The sequence below is a fragment of the Numida meleagris genome, chromosome 4 (assembly GCF_002078875.1).
Source record: "Numida meleagris isolate 19003 breed g44 Domestic line chromosome 4, NumMel1.0, whole genome shotgun sequence".
Lineage (NCBI taxonomy): Eukaryota > Metazoa > Chordata > Aves > Galliformes > Numididae > Numida > Numida meleagris.
The window spans coordinates 49,995,762-50,006,485 of NC_034412.1; the positions used below are offsets into that span (position 1 = coordinate 49,995,762).

The 10,724-nt window shown below is 45.5% G+C and overlaps 1 long non-coding RNA gene across 1 annotated transcript; it reads left to right on the forward strand.

The window, feature by feature from the left end:
* Positions 2,034 to 10,248, forward strand: LOC110398982. The gene is made up of 4 exons (XR_002438791.1): positions 2,034 to 2,236; positions 2,454 to 2,553; positions 2,895 to 3,127; positions 9,179 to 10,248. It is a non-coding gene; the product is annotated as an uncharacterized LOC110398982 (long non-coding RNA).

Genomic DNA, 10,724 nt, shown 5'->3' on the forward strand with positions numbered 1-10,724 from the left:
GCAGATATTTTAACCTTTCTGCATGCTCCAAAGATGCCAGCAGTGTAGGACATGGGAAGATTTTTTGTTGCAGTGGATCCTGTTCTGCCTGTGCAGAGTCACTTGTCAAGGACAATGGCTGTTGGCAGAGCATTGATATGACAGAATTGGGCATGCTGCCAAGGAAAGCAAACTCTTTTGTGGTTCGTGCAATGTTTTGCTGGCCCGTCAGTTCACGATCACCACTGATGGCCATCTGAAAACTGCCTTTCACCAGCAGAACAACTGTCTGCTCAGCAAAATGGATAATGGACTTTGCTGAAGCCCCACAGCAACAAAAGCAGGTTGGCTGGATCGTGCATGTGTGTGTGTGTGAGCTGTTTGTGTCCTACAACAACCACGGTCTGTGCTGAGGAGCCCCACACGCTGGACAACAAAGGTTCACACTCAGCGAGATGGAGGCTGCAGTGAGGTCCTCTCTGCACTGGCTCTAAGGAAACTCAGAGATGATGCTGATTTCATGAAACAAAGAGTCTTTCATCTTCAGAGCTTTTGACTACAGGGCCATCTTTGTGCTTGGAAATGTGGCCTCTTTGTTGTTGCAGGGATCATGGGATTATCCAAATTAGCTTTACGAAGGCGACTTGCTTTTGCACTAGAGATCCCCTGGCACTGAAGAAACAAAATGGGCACTTGCAACCAAGGCCCATGATGCTTAAATTACTTCTTCAGTTGTCTGATTTAGAAAGTGCTTGTTGATCCTCCCCCTGTCATTCATTCATAGACAGTAGCTATGAATGGTTGAAGAAAGGCTACAGTTAAATGTCTGTCATGATTTTAACTCACAGAAGGAAGGAGTTGTGTGCCTGTGTTTACTCCAAGTTGTTAGTGCCTTGGGCATGAAGTGGAAGGAGGTGTGCTCGGGGCCTGTTGTCAGGAGTGCCCCAGTTCCTGCAGTGGCACAGAGCTGCTGCACGCAGTGGCTGCTCACTGGGGAAAGACGTGAGAGCTCATGTGCTGCAGAACGTGAGCTTAGGTCGCTGACTCAGCAGAAAACTGCCTTTGTTTCACCTCTTTTAACTGCCCAAACTTTCACAGAAAAAATATTTGTAAGACAGTGTTCCAGTATTTCCTCTTTGGCAAAGCTTCCTGTTCTGCCTACGTGGTCTGTCTCTGTGCTTTGCACTTCCCCCTCCTTTCTTTCTCCATGTGAAGCAACTCTTGCTTTTTGCACGTCTGGTATCAATGTGCTCAGAGCAAGAAGAGAATTGCAACTTCCTCTCCATTACTCAAGAAATAAACCTCTCAACCACTGCATTCTCTGCATGGCCGAATAGCAAGGTTATTTCAAAGGATTATTTTGTTGTTTGTTTGATTTTTTTTCCCTGTAGCTTCCAGTCTCTGCCAAACCATTGGCAATGGGAGGTCTTTGAGTCTCCTGGGTAAAGCTGTATGGGGTGACTTTGAGCTCAGGAAACATGAAACATCCTTCACCCTTGCTTCAGGCTGGCTTCTTATATGGGTGACTTGGCTTTTACCATAATAAAGCTTGCACAATACAGGATGACACATACTATTCAACCTGCATGACCAGGAGATGCCACCAGCTCTGCCACCTGAGGTTGGACAGATCACCTTGTTTAATTAGCCACGGCCTGTTCAGAAAGCATATCAAGGCCAGAGAAGGGAAGATTTGGTAATAGCTGCAAAATGGCTCTGCTGCTCAGATTGAACCTCTGGCACAGAAGATGAGGCTCAGTGACATGATTCAGTCGAGATCTATTTTACATTATTAAAAGAATACCATTTGGTATAGATGGAATCTGTGTGGAACAGACTATGAGAATGGAGATAACACCACTTGGTTTGAGCTTCCAGATGGGAAGTATGTGGGATTCCACTCCTTTTCACCTGGCATGCCAGGGTAGATGTGGCACTGAGGGACATGGTCAGTGGTGTGGTGGGGTCGATGGTTGGACTTGGTGATCTTATTGGTCTTTTCAACCTTGATGATTCTATGATTGTATGAAACAAGCAACCAGCGTTACAGTAACTGCAGTATGACAGTGTGAGTGTCTCTTTAATGCCCATCTTTCTCTAGGGCAGTGATCTATCATGACCGAGGGGTTCTCACAGCAGGTGTATCCCATATGACTGTGAACAGCTTAAAAGGGCAAAGGACAGGTGGGGGTGTTTGGTCTCTAGTGATAGGAGATGGTGTGTTTTTGTGACTTCAGTTGTGCTGTTCTCCTTCAAGGTAATTGTATCACCTAACCTATTCTTTTATGTAGGTGTATGTTTGTGTGATGTTCGCAGGCTGTGCATTATGTTTGCTGCAGGTCCTTCTGAACCAGCATATATGCTGCTTTGTACTTTGAATCTCCTTGAAAAAAATTACTTCTTCTGAACTTGAAATAGCGTAAGTGCTGGTAAATCTGTGCCATAGTCCTCAAGTCCTGTGCTTTCTTCACAAGCAAATCCAGGTAGCAGCTCTGTTTCTGTGACTGGTGGTAGCTGGTGCTTATTGTCCTTCCCACTGAACTGGCATCTGAGTGCACTCATGAGCAACTTGAGGTAAGGGAATTGAGAGGTTTGGCTTGCCCTACCTGCACTCAGCCTTTGAGAAATGCTGCTCTTCATCCTGCAGCAGCTGATGTTTGTGTGAATTGTTCTGCCTTTATGAAGGGATGAGGAGGGTGGCCTTCAGCAGAGATAATAAAATGCATGAATAAATAGAAAGCTCTGGGGCACATGACCTATGGCAGATATTTGCTTAAGCTGTCACCATGTTTGTTGGGGCATTGTACCTGTCTCAGGGGGTGACTTGAACCTCAGAGAGGCGTAGCTGTTGGTGCTGCTGAGCCATGGTGGCATGTTTAAGCTTGTGCTGATGCTGTACCTTATCTCTGGCACAGGCATGGATAAAGGCATGTAACACAAGGTGGAGATTTCCCTAAGGACTCCTGTGCCTGTACTTCAAAGCAGTAGTGCTCCAGGAACAAGGCCAAAGTAGCATGGAGAGGCTGTCAGCAGTGAGTCACACCTTTGATGTACCTTTATCTTATCAGGACATTTAAATATGAAGAGTCTCATCAGGCAGCAAGTGGCTGGTTGTATGAAGTTGGTCAATCAGTGTGAGTTCCTTAAGGTGAGTGAGTCCCAGATAACTTCAACCCTAGCATTAAGAAAGTAAAGTATAAAAATACTAACAAACAACAAAGAGGCAGATCACGAGCTGCAACTCCCACCAAGCAAACATCAGATGTAAGTGAATAAGGCAAAGGCCTGGGCTGGGACACATGGAAAGTATTGCCCAGTCCTTTGCTTTCTTTTTTTTTTTTTCCCTCCCTGCCTGCTCTGGCTTCCTGGTGTTGACCCCTCAACACTTTATAGGTGGTATATGTACTGTGTCCAGCGTTGTGCAGAGGTGAAAAACCCTGTCTGGAGCCCAAGGCATGCCTGGGGAGCCTGGGAATGCTGTGTGTGGAGAAGAGGGAAGTGATGAGGACCACTGGCCTGGCTCCCATTGCCTTCTGCACTGGAGTCATTTAGGAGGAGCAATGTTTTGTCAGTTTCTGTTCCTCTTGCTTTGGGATCTAGATACACAGAGACTTCAGCATCTAAGTTCAGCGAGGACACTGTTTCCTACTAGAAAGGATATTACTGTTCTCTTCAGATAAGGTCTCGCTATGTTTGCTTAGCCTCATCAAGGCTAAGTCTTCTCCCAGAAAGAAACTCTGCATCAGTTTGAAGTCACCTCCGAGCAGGTGACTGAGCTTAGTGTCAATGGTTTACGGGCGTTTGGCCCAGTTCCATGACAAAGGGGACGGGGGACCCACGGGCCCACACCCTGGGAAAAGGGGAAAAGGGGAAGGAGATGGCCCTGAGAGCATGGAACAGCGGCAACAATCTGAGGAGAAACAAACTAATTTACTAAATAAAATATCGGAATGCAAAACAACACACTATAATACAATATAATTACAATTTAAGCTGATAAATCCAATACAGAGAGAGAGAATGTCCCAAAATCAAGGTAGGCCTTACTCTACTACCGACGATAAGACGGCTGGAGAGCGAAGTGCTGCCAAGACGAGAGACGGGTGGAAAAAGGGATGAGGTCTCATGATCTGCAAGTTTTTATACTGCGAGCTTTTATCTTTTCCCTCCGGTTGGAAAATGGTAACAGAGGAGCAAAGTACCGTGGGGACTGTAGTAGTCCTTCTCTTCTGAGAACCAGGTACATTCACTACATGATGTTATGATGTGGAGTACCAATAACTGAAAATCATAAAACCATGACACTTAGGGATAGTCTTTTGGTGGCCTGATCAGTCCAGTGGCTATTGGCTCTGCTAGGCACTGTGTCCTTGGCTGACTGCTGTGCCCAAGCACAGTGCCCAGTTAAGGTTATGTTGGAAGCTGAGGGCAGAGGGAAGGGCTTAGTACCTGCCATACTGAGGTACAAAATCCCTGCCTCAGATTTTGGGGTTTCTCATTCCTGTCAGCTCAAGCCATCAGAGAGCTTCAATTGTTTTCTCCATTGAAAGGGAAGGCCTTTTTCCCTTACCATTTAAACAGCTGAGGTGGAGAACCTACCATAGGCAGAATGAGTGGTGCAGCACTCAGAGTGTTAACAGCCTTGTTTTCCCATCTTCATGGGAAGAGAACTGTTCCTCTAGAGCTGTTTCTCTGTGCAATAGGTTGCTGTCCTTCCTGACTCTGCATCCGGCTGTAACTTCCTCCCTTCAGATCAACTGAAGCTTATCTATAGTGTTCTTGCTAAAGGGAGGAACAAGCAGGGAGGGCGGGCAGAGCCCTGCTGGTGTGAGCTAGCCTCACACAGCTCCAGTTGTGCTTGCCATCCTTTCCCAGACTCACAGGGAAAAGAGGGGCCCTCTCCAAAGGAGAAATGGATTTCTGGGTCACAAAAATTCTGCACACAAAATGCAGGGCATTTTAAGCCTGCTTTCTCTGACTAGATTTGAAAAAAGATGTAGGAGTGGAGCTAATAAATGAGAAACTCTAGGGTTTGTGTTGTGCTTGTTGGTTTGGATTCTTTAATCTGCCTTATAGTCCTGGAAATGTGCTTCCTTAGCCACATCTGTAAGCTCAATCTGTATGCATACGAGCTGTGCACTCAGCTTCCAGTCCTATTGTGTGACCAGGAATCAAAAGTCAAGGTTCAGGCTGATAGCATGAACTGAGCTTTAATCCATACTCTGGAGAGCTTCTGTGTGTCTCTGGCTCTCTAGAGGCATCTTGGTAGCAGGGATAAAAACATGGGCTTGCAATTACAGACAAGGAACAAATGAAAGATGAAAAATGCTATAAGACAAAATGAAGATGATTTGGAAAATGGATTTCAGAGTGTGGTTCTGGTGGTGTCGGCTGTTTGTGCTCTCAGGATTCCGAGTCTGCCTTTGGGGGCAGAAATTTGGAAACCAATTGCTGGTTCTGTATGCACAGGACTTTTTCTCCAGTGTTCTCTGCACTCTCATTTTTTTCCAATCCATTTGATTTCATTACAATTGGAGGGCCTGGAACCCAGGAGGGCAATGGGAAGTGTTAGTTGCCAATGCACTTTGGATCACAAGCGACACTGAGCTGGATGAACTCCATTCTAGCTGTGGTCACATTAACTAAAGCTACCGATAGGAACTGATGGTTGAGTTCAGTCCTTAAAGAAGGTGATGACAACACTGTGGTTAGTGGGAGAGATTCTGAAATTGCCACCTTGACAGAACAGTGCAGCTAATGAGAAATTGTTGAGATGGAAGTGCTCTCCCAGTCACCTTCTGAGACTGGCATTGTGAAACTAGGTGTTGAGCAGTGAGTGGCTGATTGATTACTACTTGTTCATCAGATGCTGTAAAAGGCAAAACAGATGTTAGGTAATAGCTCTGAGGTTTGTGTAGGTATGCTCCAACAGTATCAAACCACTATATGAGCAGTGCTGTCTGAGAGCACTTCAGTGGGGATTTTGAAAGGGCATTGCACTCTCCACTGCTCCTAACATTAACAGCAGAAGGTCCTTAATGGATTCGACTCAGTCAATTCTGAGTTGACCTTTCAGGCCACACTTCATAAAGCATATCAGCTCTACTTGAAGTAGAGGTACAGACTTGTTAGCTCAGCATCAGTGTGAAGTGGGGAAAGAAGTCAATGGGCAGCTTGTCATTGCTTTATTTTTCCTGGATCCATAGGTTATTGAGGAGGCAGGGGGAAGAGGTAAGAAATGAAAACAGCTCTGACCAGCTGGAACTAGATCTCCCCTGGCTGGACAGTTACAGTTTGTCCAACAGAAACAATGCTGAAGTGTTTGCCCTGCAAGTAAACACGAACAGAACAAAGCCTCAGCTGTGTGTATGTGTGCTTGCAGACCTCCTTGCACTTAACTTTACAGCTGACCATGTGCTGGTCTCTGTGGCTTGGATCTTTCCTTAGAGACAGAAGGAGAGGAACAGGCAAACATACCCTTCCGTACACTTGGAGACCTGCAGCTTACCTGTGCTGGGCCTGTGCTATGCTTCTGGTGCATCTGGAAGATTTCTGTAGGTAGCTCTGCATTTTTCAGTTTCTGCTCTGACCATGAAAGGCTGTGCCAAATGGCAGCACGGACTGATCTCTGGTTCACAGCACTTGGTAAAGCAGCCCTGCAACTGATTAGCTTTAACTTCTCTTACCTGCTTAACAGCCCAGCTCTGAACTAAGAGACTGGCACCAGTGCCTGCAGACTTGGGAAGGTCACACCATATTGGCTGACACTGAGTCCATACCCAGGTTTCCTGTACAGAGGTAAAAGGAAAGCACTTCAATACATTAGATTTCAGGAGATGCAGACACTGTGCTTATAGAGCTAAGGAGGAGTGTCACTCCATCTGTTTATCTGACCAACTTCCCCTCGGGTTAGCCCTATCTTTAAAGCACTTGCATTGCCTTTCCAACCTGTGCATGCAAGTCTGCGTTGGTGTGAGTCTGGGGTTTTGCTCAGCAGCTTGTTGTGGAAAAAGGAAAAAGCTTTTGAGAACGCTCAAATCAAAAGAAGTTATTGTGTCAGGAAGGAGAAGCGGGGCATTGCCAGGCTTCTGTCATTGAGGGACAGGGAAAGCACAATGGCAGTTAATGGCAAGCCCTGGTGTGGAGCAAGACTGTCTCCTGGCAACCTCCTGCAGTTGGTGGATGGAGCAAAAGGAGCCTGGATGAGGCGCCAGGGTCCATTTGGAGTGTTCCAGAGAACTTTGGCTATCCACTCGCTGCAGACCTGCCCAGGTTATTAATAATGCTTCCTTATGATGTCATCCTCACTCACAGAAAAGCACTGACAGAATTGTTGTGGGGCATGGGTCTGCCCACAAAGAACTGGGCAGTGCTTTTATTTGGCCCAGTTCTGGGCCTGTTCCTTGGCCATGATAGTTGGTTGCCAAGCATTTGGTTGCCATGCCAACTTTTCAACATTAAATCATAATTTAAGCACAGCAGGAGGCCAAAAGCTTTTCCAGATCCCTGCTGGTCCTATCACTGGTTATGTGCAAGGACTGTCTGAGTGCTTGATGCCTTGTCTGCAGCAGCCCAGATGAGCACTTACCGGCAGGGAAATGACAGTTCACTTTGGAAATACACAGAAGTTGATTAGAGTTATGTCTGGAAGATTTGGGGCTTCTTAGCTCTGCCACCTGTCTGAAATCAAGCCCTATATCATGCAGCCACCCTTTTATGAAGGGTTGAAAGGATGACCCAGGAAATTATGGACCTGTCAGCGTCACCTGACTGCTGGGAAAATCATGAAACAGATCTTCCTGGAAGCTATGTTAAGGCACATGGAAGAGATGGAGGTGATATGAGACAACCAACATGGGTTCACCAAGGGCAGATGACCAACCCTGTGGTTTGTTACGATAATGTGACTGCATCAGTGGATAAGGGAAGAGCCAATGATATCATCTATCTGGATGATATCATAAGGACTTCAGTAAGGCCTTTGACATGGTTCCCCACAGCTTTCTTCTCTCCAAATCGGGAAGGTATGGATTTGATGGTTCAAAAGTGAACAGAATTCTTCCCTTTATCTCCATCTGGTATCACAGCATTGATGTAAAGAGCATTCCAACATGAAAACCATATTCGACTTCTAATTTCACTATGGAAATTCCTGTCACTCAAGTATGAGTTGGACCGTTCTTTACCTGCAGTGCTCTGGGGGGAAACAGAGCAGCTCTTCTGCTGTTTACTATCACGCAGTCAAATATTGACCAACACGTGATGTCCGTGTCAATCTGCTCAGTGTTTGTCCACGTTCAGAGGGCAAATATCCACACTGCAGTCCAGCTGATGGCATTTCTATCCAGCTATAGGCTATGTACTGTATGGCAGAGCTTCCACTGCACCTCATGCTGTCATTGCAACTTGCTCTAACAGGAATATAATGCTGTGGAGCTGCTTTATGCTCCCCTTAGCTATATAATGAATAAAACAAGTAAAAAATAAACCCATTAAATATAGATAGCAATGGGAACCTGGTGGTTAAGGTCACACGTGAAGCAATAACTTCTAGACTTGGGCCAATTAGTTTGTGAGATATTTACAATGAATTCTGTAAGTAACTAGCTCTCACTCAATTTCTGCTCAAGAATATGCTGCCAGCTTCTGCCCTGAAACAAATCTCTACCACTGGCATTGAGTGCAAGGGAGCCTAATGCTGTGTCTTCTCTAAATGCCATCTTTCAAATAGTGCTAGGCAAAGGGGTTTCATTTGTCCCTAAGAAAGGGAATACTCAGAGTGACACAAAATGCGGTATCAACTAAGGGATGTATTCCCAAACAAGTCAATAACAGTGAAAGAGTTTGGTTTGTTTGAGGACAAATCCTGTGGCAGTTACAGGAGCTCTGGTTGTGTCCCGGAACCCCTTGTGCTGGCTGCTATACCAACACAGAACAAAGGCATCTCTTTGTGTGGCCAAACTCTGTTTTTGAAGCTAAAAATACCTATTCAGAAGTTCCAAAGATGCTCCCACTTAAAAACACGTGTCTTTAAAGAAAGGGGTAATTATGTGGTGGATGTTAACTGTGAGGGCTCATGTTGGGAAGCTCTGATTTCATGTTCTCCAGATAAGTATAGCTCAGTAGTTTGGACATGGCTTTTCCTTTTAAAAAGCATTCAGTGAAACATAAGTAACAAGAGGATTTCTTATTTTTTCAGCTATTGTGCAATGTTATATAGTACTGAAAATACAGCAAGCAATAAGAGGAAATACCTGTGATGGGGCATGGAGGCAACCAGTGTCTGCACTCACGCGTGTACATTGGAGATGGAATGTTGTTGTTTACCTGTACCCTCTGTTTTCATGAAGTCCAGGAGATATGCAGAGGTAGAGGTTGCAGCAGGAGGTGCAGGGCTGTTCTTGCTGTATGAAATGTCACCAAGCAAAAAAACAACAACAACAACAACAAAAAAAAAAAAAACAGTGCAGTCAAAAAGGAAGTGAGAAGGAGATTGCCCTTATGCAGCAGCTCTGCTCTGTTTTGCAGAGATGTTGGCATCCTTACAGAGGCTAAGGAGGATCAAAGAGGTAGCCTTGCAGATGACAAAGCTGTTGCCAAATCCCAGTTCTTTATAGCCCTTGCTGTAGGGAGCTCTGACAGCAGTGGTGAAGCTCTCCGCTTATCAGGTAGTGGGTTAAAGGAAAACCTGTCTTGCAGGCTTCATGCTTGTAAATCCAAGTGCTTTCTTTGAGTGGAGAGTGCACTGCCTGCTTTAAAGGTAATATATGCTTATGCACCTATTAGCAGAACCTATTTATTTTTTTCCTGGAGGATTAGGATTCCCAGATCTGGGATTTCAAGGAGAAACAAGACCAGAAGTAACAGCTGGCAGAATGATTCAGTGAGACTGACAGATTTGAATGTTTGGTCATTGGTAATCCATCAGTAAAGCTAGCTTCAAAACAAGTTTCCAGATCTTGTGGGGACAGAAAGTCTCTAGCTGTGTACATGGTATTTGCTATACATTCCGCACCAGAAAACAGCTGTTGAAAACGCACACCCATTTTGTTCTTGTGCTTCCCCCTGCCCCTGTAGCAGCTGTCTCTGAGGCTGTTATCAGGCACCAGACACAGCCCAACCAGAGCGTGCTGAGGAAGGGCAACTTCCAGAGCAGGAACAGAAAAGCTGCAAACCACCAACTGATAATAATGCAACTTGCTTAGCAAGGAGGAAGCTGCCCTTGGGTAAAGCTTTGCACTCTGGCTCTTGTCTCCCAGGCAAAGAAACATCTGCTTCCCAATCCCATCTATTTGTTTGTTTATTTAAAAAAAAAAAAAGCTGTGAGGCATTTGACCTGATTGTGATGGGAGAGGCAGTGGGAGGACAGCAGGTAGCCCTGATGGTGTTGATGGGCTGATGTCTAGCTGAGCAGCATGGTGTAGGATAGGTTGCATATTTATCATGTCAGTTAATATCAGTGGACAGATATTTCAACAGCCAGGCACACAAGGCTTTTCTCCAGTCTGAAATGGAAGCAATAAATGGCAAAGCCAAGCAAGCTGCCACAGGTTGCATGGGCTGTGTAACCTGCTGGGTTCTCAGAAGTGAGCTGATGCATCTCAGCTGTTGGAGCAGTGTTGGAATAGCTGTATTCCAAGGTAAGGAGAGACTGAGCAGTGGGAACAGCAACTGTGTGCAGAATGTGGAAGGGCCTAAAACTGGTATCTGTGCTCTGGAGGTAATGGAGAGGAGAAGGTTGGATT